The sequence below is a fragment of the Colobus angolensis genome, unplaced genomic scaffold (assembly GCF_000951035.1).
Source record: "Colobus angolensis palliatus isolate OR3802 unplaced genomic scaffold, Cang.pa_1.0 Scaffold150, whole genome shotgun sequence".
Taxonomy (NCBI): Eukaryota; Metazoa; Chordata; class Mammalia; order Primates; family Cercopithecidae; genus Colobus; species Colobus angolensis.
Genome location: NW_012114600.1, coordinates 2,664,991 through 2,685,930, shown reverse-complemented (window position 1 = coordinate 2,685,930; position 20,940 = coordinate 2,664,991). Strand labels below are relative to the sequence as shown.

Genomic DNA, 20,940 nt, shown 5'->3' with positions numbered 1-20,940 from the left:
CCCGGCCTACCCTTTAACCTTTATAGACAAGGAATCCCTACTTCTTTTGCATTTCCTCATGATCTTATGTTTTACAGAAATAATAAAGATCCTGTCCAATGTATTCAACAGACTTTGTTATATATTCTTTAATACTTACAACACTAATTATTATTCATGCAAATGAATCAAACCTAAATAAATCAGAGTTGGCTCTATCATGATCACTATATCTATAATGTGGCATAAAAGGGAATCATGTAAATGACTGAGTGTTGAGAAATGCTTAGTTTCCATGGGACCATAATTAAATTAAATACTTTGCTTATTGAATAGGATTAGAAAGAGCCAGGCAGCTTTGGCTTACACAAACCAAATTCTTCAGACTTGGACAGTATGAAAGCAATGAAAAGATGTATCCATTTACCAAATTAAAAGAGTCAGAACTTAAGATCAACTTTCCAAACTAAGTATTCAAATAATAAAATCAAATGCCAAAGAGGGACTATTAATGACTAGCAAAGAGAGAGGAAGGGACCAAGAAAAAGCAAAGTTATTATTTCTCCACTTCATGGGAATTGGTATAGTGAAATTTGCGCATACTCATAAATAATTTAGAGACTATAAAAGGCAAAATGATTCTGATACAGAGATCTCAGTATTAAATTAATATCACTCATGCCACATTAGCCTTGCACAATGAGATCAGTTTTCTCAACAAAAAGATGACTCCAAAAGGACTAAGTCTGATACTTCATTAACACTGACAAGGGTTTGAATCAAAGATTGGCAGGTAATGACCCACTTGAAGCTGTCTATTCCTTCAGTTCAGTCTATCCCTAAAGGTTTAGCTGAAGGCAAACTGCGAAAGAAATTTCCCTTGGGAAGTCAATATAGCAGGAATTACTGTAAAGGTGAGAAGATATATAATGCATTATCAGCTTTTTAAAAAATTACTTATACATATTCAACATTCTCACCCTTTTTCTGAAGTACACTTCTATGTGTAAGAAAGAATGCAAATTTTTGTCATTACCCTATTATTTTTCCTGATTCTATTTAATATAGTTTTGGCCATTTTCCTTTCCTTCTGGCATTTCCCAACCTGGACATATGTAGCACACATCAAAAATTACTGCAGCACTGAAGCAGGTGTCAGATGACACCTCTTCTTGCTCACACACGTTATTTCTTTTAACATTTCCATCTTTTACAGAAGAAACTATTTTGTCACCTCCTTAGAAGAAAGACCAAGAAAAAAATTGATGTTATTTGAGGATTGCTACATGTATTTCCACAATGCCATTATGCATAGCTAACACGAATAATGAGGTGAAGTCCCCCTCGGAGCAGGAAAGGAGAGGGGTCTACTGAAGGCATTCTTACAGCAATGGCAAACCGTGACATGAGAAGAGAAGAGGTGATGCCATCATTCAAAATGTAATTACACAGAAGGGCAAATAACACCATAAAAAGAAACGGACACAATGTAAGAAGCACTATCTTGTGCACTATGTAAAATCTGTCACTTAGCGCGCATACAAGGGATGGAAATGTTGGAAAATATTCTCAACAACAAGGTAATTATTATGAACAAGAGAAGAAATATGCAAACCAGGAAACTAGCAGGGAGAAAAAAAAGGAGAAATTAGGAAAGGTACATACATCAAGATACATAGAGAAAGAGAGAGAACATATAAAAAGAGAGAGTCTATACACCAAGCTTATTGCAATATGCAGTGCAAGAAATGTCCCCTCCTCTGCAAAGATTGGCACTAGAAAAGTGTCATTCTTCAAAGAGAAAGAAAACCACCCAGCAGAGATTATGTTTTCCCTTTACATTCTTCAAAAATAAAATAAAGTTAACAAATATATACTGTTAAAGATCAAATGAAAAGGGGAAGTATGTTTCTTTATGGTCTCTGCAGCAGATGCTGTTCAGAGAAGCCCATAATTACCTAGCAGGTAGACAGATAGGAAGGTACATTCTTTTAAAATTACATGTTAGGACAAATTATTTAGAGACTTTCATAAGAGGGTAGATGTTTCCTAATACATTAATGCTGGAGGATTCACTGACAAGAAACAAGAAGTTTTATGGGCTTTATAAGCTTATAGGCTTTCATGCGGCCATATTATGTAAAGCAAGCAAAATGAAGCAACTCTAAAAATCAGTTTATTCTATGACCAGGTAAGGATTACCAAGGCTAAAATTTCACTAATAGAACATGAAGTAATTGGGAACCTGAGCTACCAGAAAATTCACCAGATTCAGGTGACCATTGCTCACGGAAAAGGAATCTTCTTCATTCTTTTCTCAGTTGCCACTCTCGTAGGTTCATAGCAGCCAAGAACAACAGTGCAGGTCAAAGCATTTAGGAAAACCTTCTGTTATGTTTCCATGTAATAAATATACCACACATATCCAGAAACATAAGTCTTGATAGCAAGTAGGAACATATTTTAAATGGAAAAATGAAAATAACAGGTTGTGTTATCTTTCGCGAATGCAATTAAGTTATCGTTTGTGAATGCAATTAAGTTAATGACTTAACTGAAATTCTGCATTTCTAAAAGTGATCCAATATCAAAAGAAAATTATAGCAAGAGTCATTATAAAAGAGTAGGCAATATTCAAGAAGGTGTTTGGGTTCTCCCTAAAGTACTACTGTCGGAAGAAAAAATAAAAATCAGGATTTAGCAACAGTCTTTCAGTCCAAAAGAGCAGAATAAAGCTTCTGAAAGGACCTCACAGAGAAGACTAAATTACCACAGAATTTCATAAAGAATTCATTGAATGCTTAAGCAGGCTTCTGTGGAAGTCAAAGGGAACCAATCAGAAAATTGGGGTCATTAAGGGATGAGAGACAGGGTAATAGGAGCTGAAATATAATTACAGACTAAGTGGAAGGGGGAAGGAAGAAATAGCAGAAATATATGCTGTTTTGGTTTTGGATGAATCATTTTTTCTTTAAAGACATTTATAGACTAATTCAGTTTTTTTTTTTTCATTCAGTGATATTTTGTTCTTTATATTCTATTTTAGAAATGATGGCCTCCAGGGAGTGGCTCAGGTGCTGGAAGTTTCTGAGCCTTTGATATATATTTCACATATATTTAATTGGAAACTTGAATCATACTTTATCTTCCTTCTTAAAATATTCATTAAAATCTAGTATTTAGCTATACAAATTTGTGTACGTATTACATTTCAACTTCATTTCATTTTCAAAAAGCATGTCTGTAAAACATAAAAAGCAAGAACTGATAATAAGCTTAAAAATCCACATGTATTGATGACCAAGGTAACATTTCATATTTTCCTGTGTTCCCTTTTTTCTCTCCCTCCCTCCTGGAGTCTATAATTCTGAAACTTATATATGTTGTTAAGCCACCCTTATCCTGATTGTTTTCCTTCATGGTACTTTCAATTTCACATAATTAGCATTTATTACTTCCCATCCACCCACAGACAGTAAGCTCTACTCAGGCCAGAGATTTCTATCACTTTCATTCCCTATCTTGTCCCTTGCCCTTTGACTACTGCCTAGTACATGGGAACACTGAGGTATTTGTTGAATGAATGGATAAAAGAACATCTGGATAAATTCTAACTGGTTTTTCTTTTACTATTTTTCCCCCTCTGCCTTTACCATCCACAATATTGTCAATGTGGCTCAAAATGCAGCAAAGTAAAATATGGAATGGGTAAGTTGCAAAGTATTTTTGGGGAACAAAACAGTGAGTAGGTCAGTGAAATGCCACATAAATAATGGCCTAGGACTTGGCTGTGTTGACCTCACATGCCCTATTTTTAATATTTTGTTTCAGGGAATAATAATAATCCTCACCTCACAGGACTATTTTAGGGATTTAATGAGGTAATATATATAATCTGTATATATAAAATGATTGCTACAGGGCTGGTACATAGCGTTCTGTAAATATGAACTTGTATTACAATGGCTGGGTTGCAGCCAGTTTTCTATTGCTGGTTTAGAACTTTAAATATCACGGTGAGGAGTTTGCACCTAATGTATTTGTAAGGAATATTTTTGTTAAATTTTCGCCTAATGAATAAATATTTTGAATGGCTAAATTTTTGTTTCACATCCGTCCTAGGCCACATTTCCCTCTTTCAAAATCCATCTAGAGTTGCAAAAACTAGCTCACATTTTGAGGTGGAAAAGTCATTTCTGTATTCCATATTATAAGCAAAGATAAATCCCAAACGTATTTAAACATTAAAATGATATCAAGTGAAGAATTAAGAGAATATTGGAAAACATTTGGAAATACAGGGAAAGAAAGCTATTTTAAAGCTATTTGAAGAATTCATAAAGGAAGAACAAGATACCAGTTTACTCCTATCAATCTAACAACACTATTTTAAAGTATGAAGTTCAGTGTTAGTGAAGAAATATGCTAACAAATCTGGTATAACTGGATATAATTTGGTAGTTTGTGGCAAAAGAATTACAATAATGGATAGTCTCTGACCCAGTTATTGCTTTTTCAAACATTTACTCTATGGAAATATTAATAATCCTATACTTAAAGGTAAAACATGAGACATCACCCTTTTGTTTCTCTGCTACCTAAAGGGAAATGTTGGAATCATCATCAGCTTCCTCCTCTGTAGTCTACGTTCACACAAATGCCAAGCATTTATATTACTAAAGCCATTCCTTTTATTTCCACTGCCATCATCCTGGTTTAAATTTCATTAGTTTTAACCTAGACCACAGTCCTTATGATATTCCAAAGACTTTATATGCCAGAGATTCCTAGAAGCACCAGTATTGTTAGAATTAATATGATTAGAGGTATATTGGAAAAAAGATAAAATGACTGCTATTTATGGAAGATATGATTGACTACCCGGAAAGAAGAGAAACCCTGACTAACTACTTAACCAATAATTGAGTTATAAAACAAGTTGACCAAAATCAATAGCTTTCCTTTGTGCAAATAATAACCTATTGAAAAGTATAAACAAATCCATTCTCTCAGCAATGAAAAATATAAAATACTGTGAAAAGCACTGCAAACCCACATTTTTTTCCATCAAGATTTACCATCGACAACTCCGTGAGGCAGTTAATTCAACAAGAACTCAAATATCTCTTGCTTCTTTTCCCCCACTTTGTGAACCAGCCCAATGAAAAAGATCCATTCATTTGTTTTGAACACTAACGTTTCTAATGCATTGTGACTCTCCTTTCACACAACTACACACATCCTACCAACCTCCTCCCTCACTGCCAAACTCACTCAGTTCTCTGGAATTCTAATTCTACCCTTTCCATAGCTTCAACCTCTTGGCCTTTTGGCTCTTCCTGGATCCTGTTATTCCAGCAAGAACACCACATGCCCCTTGGAGTCCCCAAATGGTAGCTGCAAATTCTTTTACCACCATGGATACTTCATATATACCATGAAATACACATTTGTACTTCAGAGTCAGAGATACAGTTGTTGTCACTTTTCTACCCCCACAGAAAATACCTGCCCTTTGAGGTTCCTGTTATTAAATTCCCTAACTACATACACACATGCACATGCACACACACATTCATAGACACTCCCCTTCATTCATTGCTGACTTTGAAATCTGGGTCACAATCTCTCTCTCCGTCACAATGTCTGCAACATTCTGAATGATTCTGACATCCATGTGATTGACCTATCCTGCACCCTGGCCTTTTGACTCCTTGGCTCTCCCCTCACCTCCACTTTACCTGTATAGCCACAGTTTTGTCATCACTTAAAACTACTCTACCTCTAAAAGCTCTCAATCAGACATTTTACTTTCCCATTCCAGCTCCTTATTCTTTCAGTTGGCCTGCTTAACTATTCCCACTGCATTTATTCTTCAACCTTGTTAGTGCTTCCTGTTCCATATGAACTAACTTTCTCCCTATTGATGAGCCCTCAACTATCCTTACCTTATTCTCTATCCAATACAAATACTTTTAAGTCTCAAAGTTTAGTTAGTTTTTGATACCATCATAAACTTCTTTGTCTGGAGATCAAAATTCTAACGATGGATGAATCAATCTACTTTTCTCATGCCTACATCTGGGTTGTAAAAGGTTAGGGACAAATTGTATAACCAGATGGATGAATAGCACAACTTCTGTTTATCAACTTTATCTGGGTCCTCAAAACTTTCATAGGCTGTTTTCAGTACATTGTTAACTTCACCTGTGACTCTGCCTCTTCTCTCCAGTAATTCACCTTAGGTCTCACTTCATAGAAAAAAAAAAGCTGTCAGACATAGACTCAACTCCTTTAACTTCCTTTCCATCAAACACACATTCAGCTGTGTCAATATCCATCCATTTCTCCTTCCCTTCCATTTCTACATAGGAGGTGTCACCTCTTCTAGCAAAGTTCAAATCCTTCAATTATGCTCTGAATCCTGTGCTTTCTACTCTATTTACACCATCAGTTAATTCCTCTCTTATATGTTCAACCTTTCTCTCTCTCCTTCTCCCTCATTTTCCCTCTCTCTCTTTCTCTCTCAAATACTAGTAAATACATGCCATCAGCATTTAAATATTGTCTCTTCCTATTCCTTCCCATCTTAAAATATTTTTTAAAAATCCTGAACCCTACATGTGCATCCAGTAACTACCCCATGCCTCCTCCCATTCACAGCCAAATGTATTGTGAAAAGCATCACCCCTTCTCCCCCCAACTCCCCACAGCCACTCTAATCTGGCGTCCTTTTCCAGGCCACCAAAAATGCTTTCAAAAAGACAACCATCTCCACATTCTGAATCTCATAAAAAATGTTAAAAGCATCGTTTATGTCCCCTTAGCACCTTATGTTACCATGTATCACTTCCTACTTCCTAAAATACTCTTCCTTTAGCTTCCTTGGTACAATGATACTTCTGATTTTCTGTGTAATTTTCTGGCAACTCTTTCTCATGTTATTTTACAGGCTCTTCCACTTCTTATAGATTTTAAATGTAGGAGTGCCTCAAGGACTGGTCCTTGCTCCCTTTTCCTCTCAATATATTCTCTTCTTAAGTGACTTTGATCATTCCTATGGCTCTGGTTAGCATCTACACAAAGGACTCCCACATTTATAGCTCCAGTTTAGACCTTTTTTCTAAACATCCGACTTATGCATCAAACTTCAATATTTCCTCTTAGATGTCTATGGGCATCTCAAACTCCTTACAGCCAAAAGTGAACTCAAAACCTAATTGCCCTCCAGTATTCTCTACTTCAATAGTATAATCATCATAGCCATCCATCCACTTTGCACAAGTCTGAAATATGAAATTCATCCATGATATGTCTCTCTCCCTCAGTCCTTGGAATCCAATTACTATAGGCAACCTATTCTGCCTCTCATATATACGAATCCATTTGCTTCTTTCCAATTCCACGGTCATTTCCTACCCCAAACTGTAGTCTCTGTCAAATGGACTAGCATGAATGTCCCTAACTAATGTTTCCATATATCATCCTGCTTTTTCAATCCAGTTCCCACAGTGGCTCGCCTATCAAATTATAATACTTAATCATGTCATACTCCTGTTTAAAACCCTTCAAATGCTTCCTAATGCTTTGGAGATAAATATCAAAGTCTTTTAAATCACCAAAACAGCCCACATTATCTGGTCACTGCTTCTCTCCCCACCCTTATCCCAAAGTACTCTACTTAGATTCCCACACCATCCACTGTGTTCAAGTCACAGTAGAAAGATACAATATACTATACATCTAACTAGATAAGATTTTCTTTTTAATGATGATAACACCTTTTGCTGGTGTGGGTGTTGAAAACAGGCACTTTCAGATGTTGCTGAAGTGTAAATTGATAAAACCATTGAGAACAATATGGTAATACGTGCCAAAATTTTGCATATTTTGTACAATGTTCAACCTACAAATTTCCCTTTTTAATACTGACCTGAAAAATACTGTGGCAGCATTTTTACAATAGTGAAACCTGGAAACAAATGAACAGTAAATTTGAAAGACTTTGATGTGTATCCTCAAAGAATTAGGAAATGTTTGAAGGGATTTAAACTGGAGTATGACATGATTAAGTATTATAATTTTGATAGATGATCCAGTAGCACTGTGGGAACTGGGTTGAAAAAGTAGAAGGGATATGGGGACATTAGTTAGGGACATCAATACTTTATCTGGTAGAACATAGTTTGTTTCATCTGGCGAAAAGTTCTCTTTTGATACAGGAAAGTACGCACGCGCACACACACACACACACAGTATATGAAAACTCATCACTGTTTTCAGTGCAATCTAAAGAGACTGTCCCAGCTGAGAATTTTTGGTAGTTTCTCATATGTTTTGTGTGATAACTAGATCATTTGGGGAATTTTTTATCCTCATACTATTCAAAATCTGGAAATTGTCTTAACTCAACCTGAGTGAAAGTTTGCAACATTCTTGACAAAATAAAGAATTTAGAAAGGACAGTCCTTTCTATTCTGTTCAGGATGAATAAATCAGAAACGAAAAGGGGAACATAACAAATTAGACAATAGAAATGCCAGATGGCTAACAAACCTCTTAAACATAACATGTCTAAATTTAACTTGATCTTAGTCACTTTCCCAAATCCAGCTCAATTACCAGCCTTTCCAGTCTCAGGTATCAGCAACTCTGTCCTCTTACTTCCTTGATACAAAAACCTTGTAATCATCCTCAACTCCTCTCTTTCACTCATACCAGTTTCTTACCATTAAAATTCCTGTTGGCTCTACCTTCAAAATATAGTACATCCAAAACCTAATCACTTCCCATAACTTCCACCTAATGAAGCTACCATAATTTCTTCCCTGTATAACTTCAAAAACAGACCTGCCTTGCCTAAAATGTGTAACCAGCAACCCATTGCCCTTGGTGTAATAATAAAACTCCTTAACTTAACCCCATCCTACCTCTCCAGCTGAAACTCATATTATGACTCTCTGCACAGCAGTCACCTCTGCCACCATTCACATGACACCTCCCTACACAGAGTCTCTGCATATTCAGTCTCAGCTTACACATTCCTCTTTCCCCTCTTCACTAGTTAAATGCTATTTTTTGTTAGAACTCAACTCCAACATCTTTTTTTCAGGAATACCTTCCCTGATCTCCCTGATGGTAGAATTTTGCTTATTTCCAGTGCTTTATCAACACCTTAATACTGCACCATTGCATTGCATACTTGATCATTACATGATTACGGAAGAGATTTGGTGGTAAAACACTCATTTCACCTTTATTTCACTTAATTTGTATATGCCTAGAACAATCATTCCATATTACTATTTCTAGATCATTTCAAGAAATATTCTCCAGCTCCTAAATTCATTCCTAGGCACATGGAAAACTCAACCAGGAAAATTAATCCAATTCTTACATCCCACTTCATATTCTACTGATTGTCTGCCCCAGCTCTAAGTCCTTCAGTATTTAGGAACTGTGGTCTGAAGAGACATTAATACATTAAATAAATCAGTGAACAAGTACAATGTGCATCTTGTTCTATACCAGCCCACTCCCTCCCTTCTTTCCAACTAAGAAATAAAAGTGACCTTTCTGAGATTCAGGGCCTGAGAAATGGTGGAGGTAGACTATAAGCATGAACATAGATGGGTGAATTATTAATATTGCTTTGCCGTAAAAGGTCCTAATTTGTGGTCAAGAAAGCTCATTTTTTTATTGGTTTAAAAGCATGATGCTTACCCACAAAATAGTATGAAAATAATATGTTATCAACTGCATTTTTTCATCTTTCTCAAAGCGTAATAAAGGATTAGCTTCCTAAATCTAATAATAATGATTTAGGCAAACAAACAAATAAACAAACAAAAGGCTCTTGGTTTGTGTTTTCTTACAAATAATGCTACAGTAAATTACAAGATCCTAAAACTGGTTTAAAAGGCTTGACTAGGTTAAACAAAGACCAAGAGAATATCCAGGGCCATCTGCAAACACTTGCTTTTAGCATCATGAGATATATTTGTGCGGGCTCACTAACTCCTTGTAAATCACCATCTTTAAAGTAACCTTAAGAATCAAGTGGTACAGAGCACAATTCTAAGAGGGTGGATTAATGGGAGAATTTTTACAAAGGAGAAAAGAGAAGTTAAGCTTATGGAAAATGCATTGTCCTAAAGTTTTCTAATGCTGTAGTGCTTTCATTAATCTTCTTATCCTTACAAGATTTACAATAAAAAACCAAAGACTTCAATGTATGTGGAGTACCAATAGTTAACAAGTTGGAAGAGAACAGTTTAATTTAGCATTGAGATGGCACAATCTTTCTCTGCAGAACTACCCAGCATAAACTAAAACTATTTTACAGGACTACACCAAGCTACAAAGGCCTGGGAAATTAGACAGATGTGATTTATTCCACAAGTATTCAGAAAAAGACCTCATCTAATACAAATGTAAAGAAAACTTTTTCAAAAAGCTTTTGGGACCAAAGAAGAATTCCACATGATCACTGACTTTTAAGAATTCCAGTTAATAATCAAGGTAGGTCTAAACCTTTTACATAGATACTTTTAATTTTAATTCAGTGTGTTTTCTCTATTCTTTATTTACCAAGAACACGTAAAATCCAACCAGAAGACATTTGCTTTTGAAATTTCTCTTCCTGAACTATCCCAGAATTGATAGTTTCCATTCTATGTATGAAGTCTTATAAAGTAATGAAAAGTTGTGCTTTCAATTATAGGCCTACACATTTCATTTTAATAAGAAATACTAGAAGATTTACTTTTGATTTTTCTCTCTTCTCTTACTAATCATATAGAAATAACTACTATAAAATCACATTTCCTAAGTACTTACATAACCATTGAACATATGGATAATTAAAGTCCTTGATATCTCCAGAACATCACAAACTTTTTAAATTCTCCATTTAAACTAATTTTCTATTTCCATTGATGAAATATGTTGCAAATTGTATGAGACAGGGCACAAGAAACACTGCATATGTTTAAATTGTGATGCTGCCACTTTACTATCTGGCTTATCTCAGGCAAGAGAAGTAACCTCCCTAAGCTTCAATTTCATCTGTAAACTGGGAGCCATTATGAGAAACAAGAGAGATGATTCTTGTTAAGCTCTCACACTTTTAAAATGTCAGCTTAAAATATCCCTAAAACATATCCTGACATCTTACTGCATACTTAAGATCGAAAAGAGAGAGAGAGAGAAAAAGCAGTATTGAGCTCCTGGACAGTCAGGGATGCACACCTGTTCACTAAGTCCTTGCTAACTGAAGCATGTTCCACGAACCAGCAGTGTTCGCCTCACCTGGGAACTGGTTAGAAATGCAAACTTGTAGACCGCACTCTGAAACACTGATTGAGAATTCTTATTTTAACACAATCTCCAGATGATTCCTATCCCCATTAAAATTTAAGCAGCACTGAGCTAAGAGACATGCTCCTGTATACAGACCTTACAGCTTGTCTGAAAAAAAAATTTGAGTCTCAGCAAAATTACCAATGTTATGGATCATGGAGGTCACTTTCCAACGGTTAAAATTATAAATATTATATCTGCATATTATCTATTGTGCTATATGGACTTCAAATTGTCTTTCTTGGGTTACTGAGTTTGATGTACAAGTATTTGTGAGACATCTCTTTATAACTTGCAATAATATTTATAAGTGAGGGCCATTATGAAGGCAGCTGGGAATTTTTTTTTAAACTCACAATGTAACTAAAGTATAAAACAATCAATAACTCCAGATCTGAGCCTTAAATCCTAAAATCCTGATGTGGCCTTATGGCTTAACCCAAATTCCAGAGACCATGTAGCCAGTTCCCTAATATAGACAACATTCTAGCAACTGGGGTGAAACGGGTGTGAACAGGAGCTGTTGCCATTTAGAAACAAAATCTAAGTAGAGGCTCTAGTATATAATATAGGTGAAATATATACTGTGGCTCAGAGTGGGATTGCAGCAGCTATTCTGACAAATACTTTACCAGCTTAACATTCCTAAATTGGAAGAAGCTCCATTCTTACCACCACCAACTCCAGGAACAATTTTTAAGGCAATTTCATGTGGTATTTTTTATAGTTAAATATTTTTAAATTAGGGGCCAGCTTTTGCATAAAAGCAAATGTGCTTAAACTGTACTCCATCTCAACCATCTTTAAACTGAAATGTGTCTGAATTGGCAGGGAGCAGTGGCTCATTTCTGTAATCCAAGTCCTTTGGGAGGCGGAGGCGGGCAGATCACTTGAGGTGTTTGAGACCAGACTGGCCAAAATGGCCAAACCCCATCTCTACTAAAAGTACAAAAATTAGCTGAGCATGATGGTTGGCACCTGTAATCCCAGCTACAGGAGGTGGAGGCTGCAGTGAGTCAAGATCATGCCACTGTACTCAGCCTGGGCGACAGAGCAAGACTCCGTATCAGGAAAAAAAAAAAAAAAGAAAGAAAGAAATGTATTTGAATTCTGCTTTATCACAACCATCTCTAAACTGAAAAAGTGAATTCCTTTCTGTCCCTTCCTCATACTAAGCTCCCATATCATTATGTTTTATTTCATTCCTAATCTATAATAATTTTATACCATTTATAAATACGTACAGAAAACTGAAGGCCGCACATCATTTTCAAGGTAGCCACTGGAGAAGCCAGTGCGGCTGAGTTGTGATTTTGTGCATTTGGTTGAGGACATGGAAGCCACGCCTTTATTCTCCAATGGGAACTATGTTGTCCCTTTACTTTCATTGTGCAGCTGGGGTGTCGGAGTTACTACTTTCCACGTAATTGCCAAAATCAACTTCAAAGATGCTTTAAATTGCCTATGTCTCATTCTTCCCTATTCTTATTTCAAAAATGCCATTTTGTATTATCTCAATTGAGAAGAAAATAAGTTCATTTTTTAAAACAATTACTTAACAGCACTGGAGATAAAAAGTTGCATTTTCTGCCTAAGTGTTTTTCTTCTCTCTTAAATTGGGTCTCCTATAAATGATACCTAGATTATGGCTCTTTTGCTTTGGTATAAATCTGAAATCCTCTTACTTATTTCAAAGCCTTATGGTACTAAGAAGGAGGACTAGCCTTCTGATCACCTAAAGAATCCTATTTTGGTCCCCTAGAACTGTGCTAGACAGTTTGATTTAATTATTATTGCAGACAGATTTGCATAACGCTTTCTTCTGAAGTCTTAGGACACTTAAGCAATGTCATTATATGTGCAGAGAAATTCTTTTGAGAAAGTGTAATGGGACATGAAAAATAATAAAATCCACAAAATACATTTATTCAAGGATTTTAATAATGAAGAGAAATTGTAATTCAGAGTGAAGAACTAGAAGCTGAGTACTCTCTATTATTTTTAAATAAAACATGATTAAATAGGCACAGTATAATGCCTTAGAGCCAGAAAACAGTATCCATGTTACATCTACTGGAAAACTCACTTCATATCAGAAAAAAGGGGAGGTCAATACATTCTTATGCCATCTGTGGAATTTATTGAAGATGCAGAACAGCAATTCTGTTAACAATAATTTTATATGAGTGCAACAGACAGCATTGTTTGTGGTAAAACAAGAACGTTTGGGCTTCCACTGACTATCTCTCATTAAAAGATCTCCCATTAATTGCCATTTTCTTGTCAAGGTTGCTTGGGAAAGAGAAAAAAAGCCCCCTAATGCCTTTTCTAAAGATGTAGTGAAACCCAGAGAAACATGCTGTTTTCAGGCTTCCCTCAGCACTGCCACCTGGTGCTCCCTTGCCAAAGGAAGAAAACATCTGGGACCATCTGCCCTCCAGCCTGGGTGACAGAGCAAGACTCTGTCTCAAAAAAAAAAAAAAAGAATAGTTTGGCAAAAACTGACAATATTTAAAGTGTCATAGTCTTTGACACAGCAACTCCATCCTTAGCAACTTACTCTATAGATAAAGCCATAAGACTGCACCAAGATTATGCATTAATGGCTTCCTGCAATATTGTTTCTCATAACAAATATATAAATGAATTAGAAACATCAAAATATCTTTAGAGAGGGAAGAAATAAAATAATAAACTAAATAGAATAATATGCAACTATTTTTTATTTAATATGAAAATATCTCCAGTGTATGTTATTAATAAAAAATAAAGTTCAGGAAAATGCTTAACATCATTTATAATACATAAAAAGCCTAGACAGGCAATGTGAGTAGATGCATGAGAAGTCATCTGGAGGGATACACAAAAACCAGAAGTTCGGAGGAGAAAGAATAGGGAGGTTTTTATGGTTCATTTTATATCTGTTTGCATGGTTTGCATATTTATTATACACATGCATTATTTTTAATTAAAGCATTAAGAATACTGAACTAGAATTGGGAAGAAGGAATGGTAGACTGAAACAACGTATACTACCCAGGACTAGAATACAGGACACAACAGCTAAGTCACTGTGACACTGTAATCCCTCTGTGACATTGTAATCCCTCTGTGACATTGTAATCCCTCTTGTGACATTGTAATCCCTCTGTGATTCTGCCCTACATTTCCCTGGCAGTCCAGCTCTGCTATGAGTTGACTAATTAACAGTAGATTTATATTTTTCTAAAGATCATTAAAATATATCACATGCTGTCTCATAGTAATTAATCTGAAGGCTGTACTGTTAATTATTCGTTTATTAATATATTGCCAATTCAGTATTTTTCCACTGATTTGACATTTATCAGTTTTCAGAATGTTTAAAAGGTAGCAGCATGCCAACTGCCTTTTTAAAGGGTTTATTTTTTAATTAAGATAAAATTAATGACAGTACAGTATTTAGGAAGCCTACAGGATTATCTTAATGAAATCTCTCTTTAATAAATTTAGCTATTTGTCTTTAGAGAAAACATTCCCTATCAGAAGCTCATTATCTTTAAGTAATACACAAATGAACTATTTTTCTTGCCCATTTGTCACATATACGTATAGAATTATAAAAGTGTTCTAATTCTATGATTTATTCAATGTTATTTCAAATACTAAATTAAAGTAATTTTCGTGAGAAAAGAAGGTCCAGACCAAGGCTGGATACATGATTTCCAGTGACACCATTAGCTTTCAGCTCATTCAAATTTTTGCTGTGTCATAAAATTCCTTATTGACTACAGACTTTCAAGAAATATTCTTAAAACAGTGCATCTGATATGTAAAACAACACACCTTTCTTTTGATTGCTACTTCTATCTTTTTCATTATTACATAATTCCTCTCATTCTATATTGGCATTCTGTTCATGTGGCCCCTTGTGTCTCTATCATACCAACTAATTAATAATTGTGTTCATGCATGAGAACCTCCAGTACATCCTGAATATTTCCCAGGCTCCCAGCATTATTGTAAAAACAGCTATGTCTATTGGTTATTTTGTTTCAAAATTATTTTCTTTTTTACCATAGCCTACATAAATTATGTTTTCCCCCTCTGTTAAGAACAACGAAAAAAAATTGTTGGTGAATTATATTGTGCTGATTTTTGTTGAAAAGTCAAGAACACATGTTCAGAAATCTCTGATTCCATTTTATCAGATTATCATCCAATTTTTAAAAATCACTAAGTACTTGAGCAGCAATCATTTAATCTCCACTAACCCTATTTTGCTATGCATTTTAAGGTGACAGGAATAGAATCATCTATACTGATGTGCAAATAAAATAATCCTCCCAAATAACCACTTCTACTAAAAGCAAGAAAATTGCTCTTTGGAAAAGTATAAATACAAAATATTTACTCTTACTTTTTATTATTTAATATTAATGAAAGCAGCCCATAAATAGATTAAAAAGGCACTCATCTTCGTTAGTCACCTGGGAAATAACAAACTTAGGCTGTGGCACAATATCATTTACCAACATCATTTGTCAGAATGTTACAATTACAAAGACTAAAAATGCCAAGTGTGGGTGAGGGTGTGGGGCAACTGGAATTTTCGTACCTTGTTGGTGAGAAAATAAACTAGGATAACCACTTTGGAAAACTGTTTGGAAAATTGGTTTTGCCATAGAGCCAAACAGTTTTACCCCCTGATCAAACAATTCCACTGTTTTAAATATATACCCATCAGAAATACATACATAACTAAGATCAAGAAACATGTAAAGAATTATTCTAGGAGTACTCTTCACATAGCACAAATTGGCAAACTACCTAACTGCTGTCCAACAATAGACTGAATTGTGGTACATAAACACAAATAAAATATATGCAATAATAACTAAAACTGATCTGCAATGGACATTACAATGATGCAATAAGTATGAATGAGATGCAGCTACATTTTTGATCTGCATCAAAAATATGGATGAGTCTCACAAAGATGATTCTGAGTAACGAAGCCAGACACTCAAATCAGTACATAATATTGAGATATTAGTTCTGGGTTTCAACCTTGATTAAGATACGCCCACAATATTGGGGAAGAGAATGGCCTTGGGGAAATCAGGACACAATTTGAGAGAAAAAAATTACCGTGTATTACATACTATTTGATTTTAGTAACGTCACTTAATCTACCTGGCATTATTCTTCTATAAAATGAGGATAATGAAACCATACCTCCCAAAAGCAAATGGCTGTTTCAAAGAACCCTTGAAGTCCTATGTAGCTTTAAGATCTAAAGGTAATGAACTAATGAGATCATTTCACTACTTCGTAATTTAATAAAAACATGGGTGACCCTTTTAATAAAAAACAGTAATAATAGTTAACGTTGTTCTAAGCACTTTACATTTATTACCTATTCAATGCTTACACCCTATAAAGTAGATATAATTGTTATTTCCATTATACAAATGAGGCAACTGAGGCCATGAGAAGTTAAGCAATTTGATCAAAGTCTCACAGCTAATAAGTTGTGGAGTCAGAATTCAAACCCAGAAAATCTGACTTGTAACTCACAGAATTAACTACTGAATATGCAAAGATATCACAGTAAGTCCACTTTAACTAAACCAAGATGGCTTTTAAAATTAAGTTTAAAATAATCTGCTGCAGATTAGAGATTTAATATATTTAACTTAATATAGATTATTAAAGTGTAATCTATATTATATAATGAAACTCTGACCTTGCTCAACCAAAAGAATTATGATTTTTATTTATTCATATAATTCTGGACTCTGAGGAAACACCACTTTAACTGTTGCTACTAGGCAAATACCAACCAGTTCTGATGGTCACATTCACATTCCCTGTATTTGAGAACTTTCTAATAATGCAGGAAAGACATTACAGCATCAGTTTAGATTTGCCTCAGATTCCCTATTTTCATCAACCGCCTTTCCTGTGAAGCACAGCTCTGTATACAAGCCTGAATCTACAATCAACATAAATAAATAAATAAAGGCACGTATCCATGTAATAGCATGAATACTCAGAAAAACTAAATGGTTTTATAAATTCAGTGACTTTTGGTAATGTTCAATTTCCTAGAATTTCAATCAATTATTTTCTGATAATTCTTTTTTTTTAAATCTAGGTTGAGATTTTATGTACTTTAATCATATCTTGACGTAATTCTATTTCAGAGATAAAGTCACCTAAAATATTTATGCTTTCTATTTTCTACAGCTATCTTGAATATGTGTCACTAAATTTCCCTGTTTGCTAGTTGACAGCCTGAGACCGGGATAAAGGATGTGGAGGAGATGGTGACTGAAAGGGGAGAGGATGAGTGGTGCAAGCAAACTCTGCCGCCTAAGACTCAACTAGGATTCCAAAACACCTCTGGTGAGCTTAGCTACTGGTCGATAAAAGTAGATCACTTAGATTAATTGTAACAGATGGTTTTTTTTTTTAAAAAAGGAAAGCAGGCTGTCAAAGCACAGCACTTTCAGATGGAACTTCTCTGAGACCTCTAACTGCATGTTCCTGAATGGCTTGGAATTCTCCTTATTAGGAAGATGGAGATAATACCTATTTATGGAGCTGCAAAGATCAAATGAGGCACAAAGTATGTGTCTTGTAACCTATAGAAGCAATATGGCTTCATTATGGCTGTAATTACTATGGCTTTAACGATTTGGCCTTGGCATTCCTGCCTTTGGATTTTATCCTCTGTTTAACTCCAGCACACTATTTTAATGGTCCAGGCGGGAAATTAAGCCCCTCCTCCCAATGCTTTGTTTACGTAGATTCAAATAGAGAAAACTCTTGGTTTCTTCTGACTTCTTTCCCAGAACAACAATCTTGTTGCTATTCACCAGTATTTATATCCAGATAACAAGCTGGAATTGAAGTTGCTGAGGGAAAGTATAAAAGAAGCTGCCAAATAGGACTGCCCAGAAACGTGCAAACAACTCTGATGAAGCAAGCCTGAAAGCATTAAAGGAAGAACACCAAAAAGTGGCCACATGCACGTGTTTCGTGCATTTCAATCTTGGCAGAGTCACATTCAGTAGTTAGGTTATATGCTTTACCTTCCAAGGGCTTTAGAAACAGTAAGTGATTAATCTCTTTAAACAGTTTTCAATAATAATCTATTTTATCGTGTTTTGTCACTAAAAAGGCAATTGAGCAGAAGCATTTCAAAGATAGGATCAGTGTAGGGTCTAAGAAGAGGGCTTATATTCGTTTAAAAGAGTAACAAAATAGGAATTTACTTCTACTCCACTAAAATTAGATTTTCATGAATTTTAACAGTGACACTACTGTGGAATTAACATAGGAAAATAAGACTGTTTCTCCTCACATGCAGTGGTGACACACACACACACACACACACACACACGACATCACAGGTATGTGTAACTATTGGTTTCTCCCACTGTAAAGACATATGAAAATCTGTACTATTTAAGCAAGTCAGTCAAAGGATTACTATTACATTTATTTTAAGTGTTATTTGTCTTCTACAAGACTTTTCAGAAGCACGTTTTCTGGATATTGTCAGTGACTTATTTTTAAATTGTGCTTTGAGGAGACTCATTCCCAAAAAGAATGTCTAAGAATATTCACCATATGAACTAAATGCTTATTTCCCTATGGGGAAATATCTATGGCTGTTTACTGAAATTTCTTGCTAGCTCTAGTAAAATGTTAAATTCATTAAAACTAAAATTTCAAATCTCTAAAATAACAAGCAAACATAGGCATGAACCCTCTCTATTCCTCTCTATTGCATGGTACTCATCTTATATATCATTAAATGTGAACAGAAAGATAAAGTCACTTTATACTTATTACTTTTTGGCCATATCTAATGAGAGCCTATGGCTTTTTTTTTTTTTTCATTACGTTGTGGTCTGCTCACTGATTACTCACTTTCAGCTTTAACTATTTTCTATATGAAGCAAACAGTTGGTTTTCAATCATTAACACCAAAGACTGCCCAAAACACTCTTCATTAATGAATCTCAAAATATTTTATCATTTCATTATGTCTAACTGCATGCTTACTGGGAAGAATTCAAGCATTAATCTGATTTAGTCTGCAGTTTACTCCTGGTAACAGAGACAAATGGTAAGATCAGAACTGAAATTCACTTCTGACGAATCTCTCACAATGGCCCGTTATTTTAATCAACCTGTATCTAATAACACTGACAACACTTAATGAAAATCTGTCATATCCTTGAATGACAACATAGAATTATGGATGGAAAGAAAGATAAAAGAAATTAAAGCAGGGCCAGGTGTGGTGGCTTACGCCTGTAATCCCATCACTTTTAGTGACCGAGGCAGACGGATCACAAGGTCAGGAGATCGAGACCATCCTGGCTAACACGGTGAAACCCTGTCTCTACTAAAAATACAAAAAAATTAGCCGGGCATGGTGGTGAATGCCTGTAGTTCCAGCTACTCGGGAGGCTGAGTCAGGGGAATGGCGTGAACCCGTCAGGTGGGGCTTGCAGTGAGCCGAGATCGCACCACTGCACTCCAGCCTGGGGTACAGAGCAAGACGTCGTCTCAAAAAAAAAAAAGAGAGAGAGAAGTTAAGACAAAAACTATGATTCCTTGCTATCGTATTATGAATATGAAGTCATATATGTATATATGGTCCTTCTTCCTTCCTCTCTCCAACCACCTACAAAGAAAACCATATGATATTACCACAAGCCTCCTTTTATTAACAGAAGTCCCAGAAAAATGCAGATTATTTCTCACCAAGAAAATTAGTTAGTGACATGTAAGAAAAATTGTATTCAATCCTTCCTAGTTCCACTGAATCGACTTGACTAGGCTAATACACTTTTATGAGATGGATTGGCTTCAATGTAAAGCCTAATAAAATTAAATATAAATGCATTCCTGAGGGAGTTATATCAATGGACTATGAAGCAACTTCCTGATTTTTCTCTGATAGCTTGTCACCCTCACCAGCAGTAGCACATTGCTACTGTCCCTCTCTCTCTCCACCCCCCTGCACTTATCCCCACTTTGTCTTTTTGCGAGTATACATATAAATACACTTGCATTTACAGAGCTCTATATATTCCACAAACTTTAAAACAACTCAGTTTTCATGTATGTTACTACTCCTTTGTGGAAAAAAAAAAGCTAAATTTTTAAATACTCTTTTTAACAAAGGTTTAAGTGAAGTCTTTTAAAGTATTAGAAACATAAAGAAATTATTTCCACTATTTACTGAATGATCTAGAACCCAGTTAATGGTAGTTACAGATGATTCAAAAAGTATTTTCTGACATCAGAAGTGAACTGTTATATAATGACTGCTAAAAGGCAGAAAAGCTTCCACACACAGTGGTGTGAGCCTTTTTTTTCCCTGAATGAAGGCCATGGCCCTTATCTATACTGGACAATCCTATAATAATGTGGACTTCTGTTGTTTGGGCTAATGGGACAGCATATCTTCTGCTGCTGAAGGCTACTTGTGTCATGGATTTCCTTGGTTATTGTGGCCATGTGGACCATTCTTAATCTATTTGGGAGACACTTACAATAAATAGTACAATTAGTGAAATGCCTTCCGGTAAGTTT

The 20,940-nt window shown here is 35.3% G+C and overlaps 1 protein-coding gene across 3 annotated transcripts in view; it reads right to left on the bottom strand.

Moving 5' to 3' along the window:
* The window catches only part of NELL2 (NEL-like 2 (chicken)), a 436,529-nt gene that overhangs the window by 263,668 nt on the left and 151,921 nt on the right, over positions 1–20,940 (bottom strand). The gene's annotated exons all lie outside the window — the stretch shown is intronic.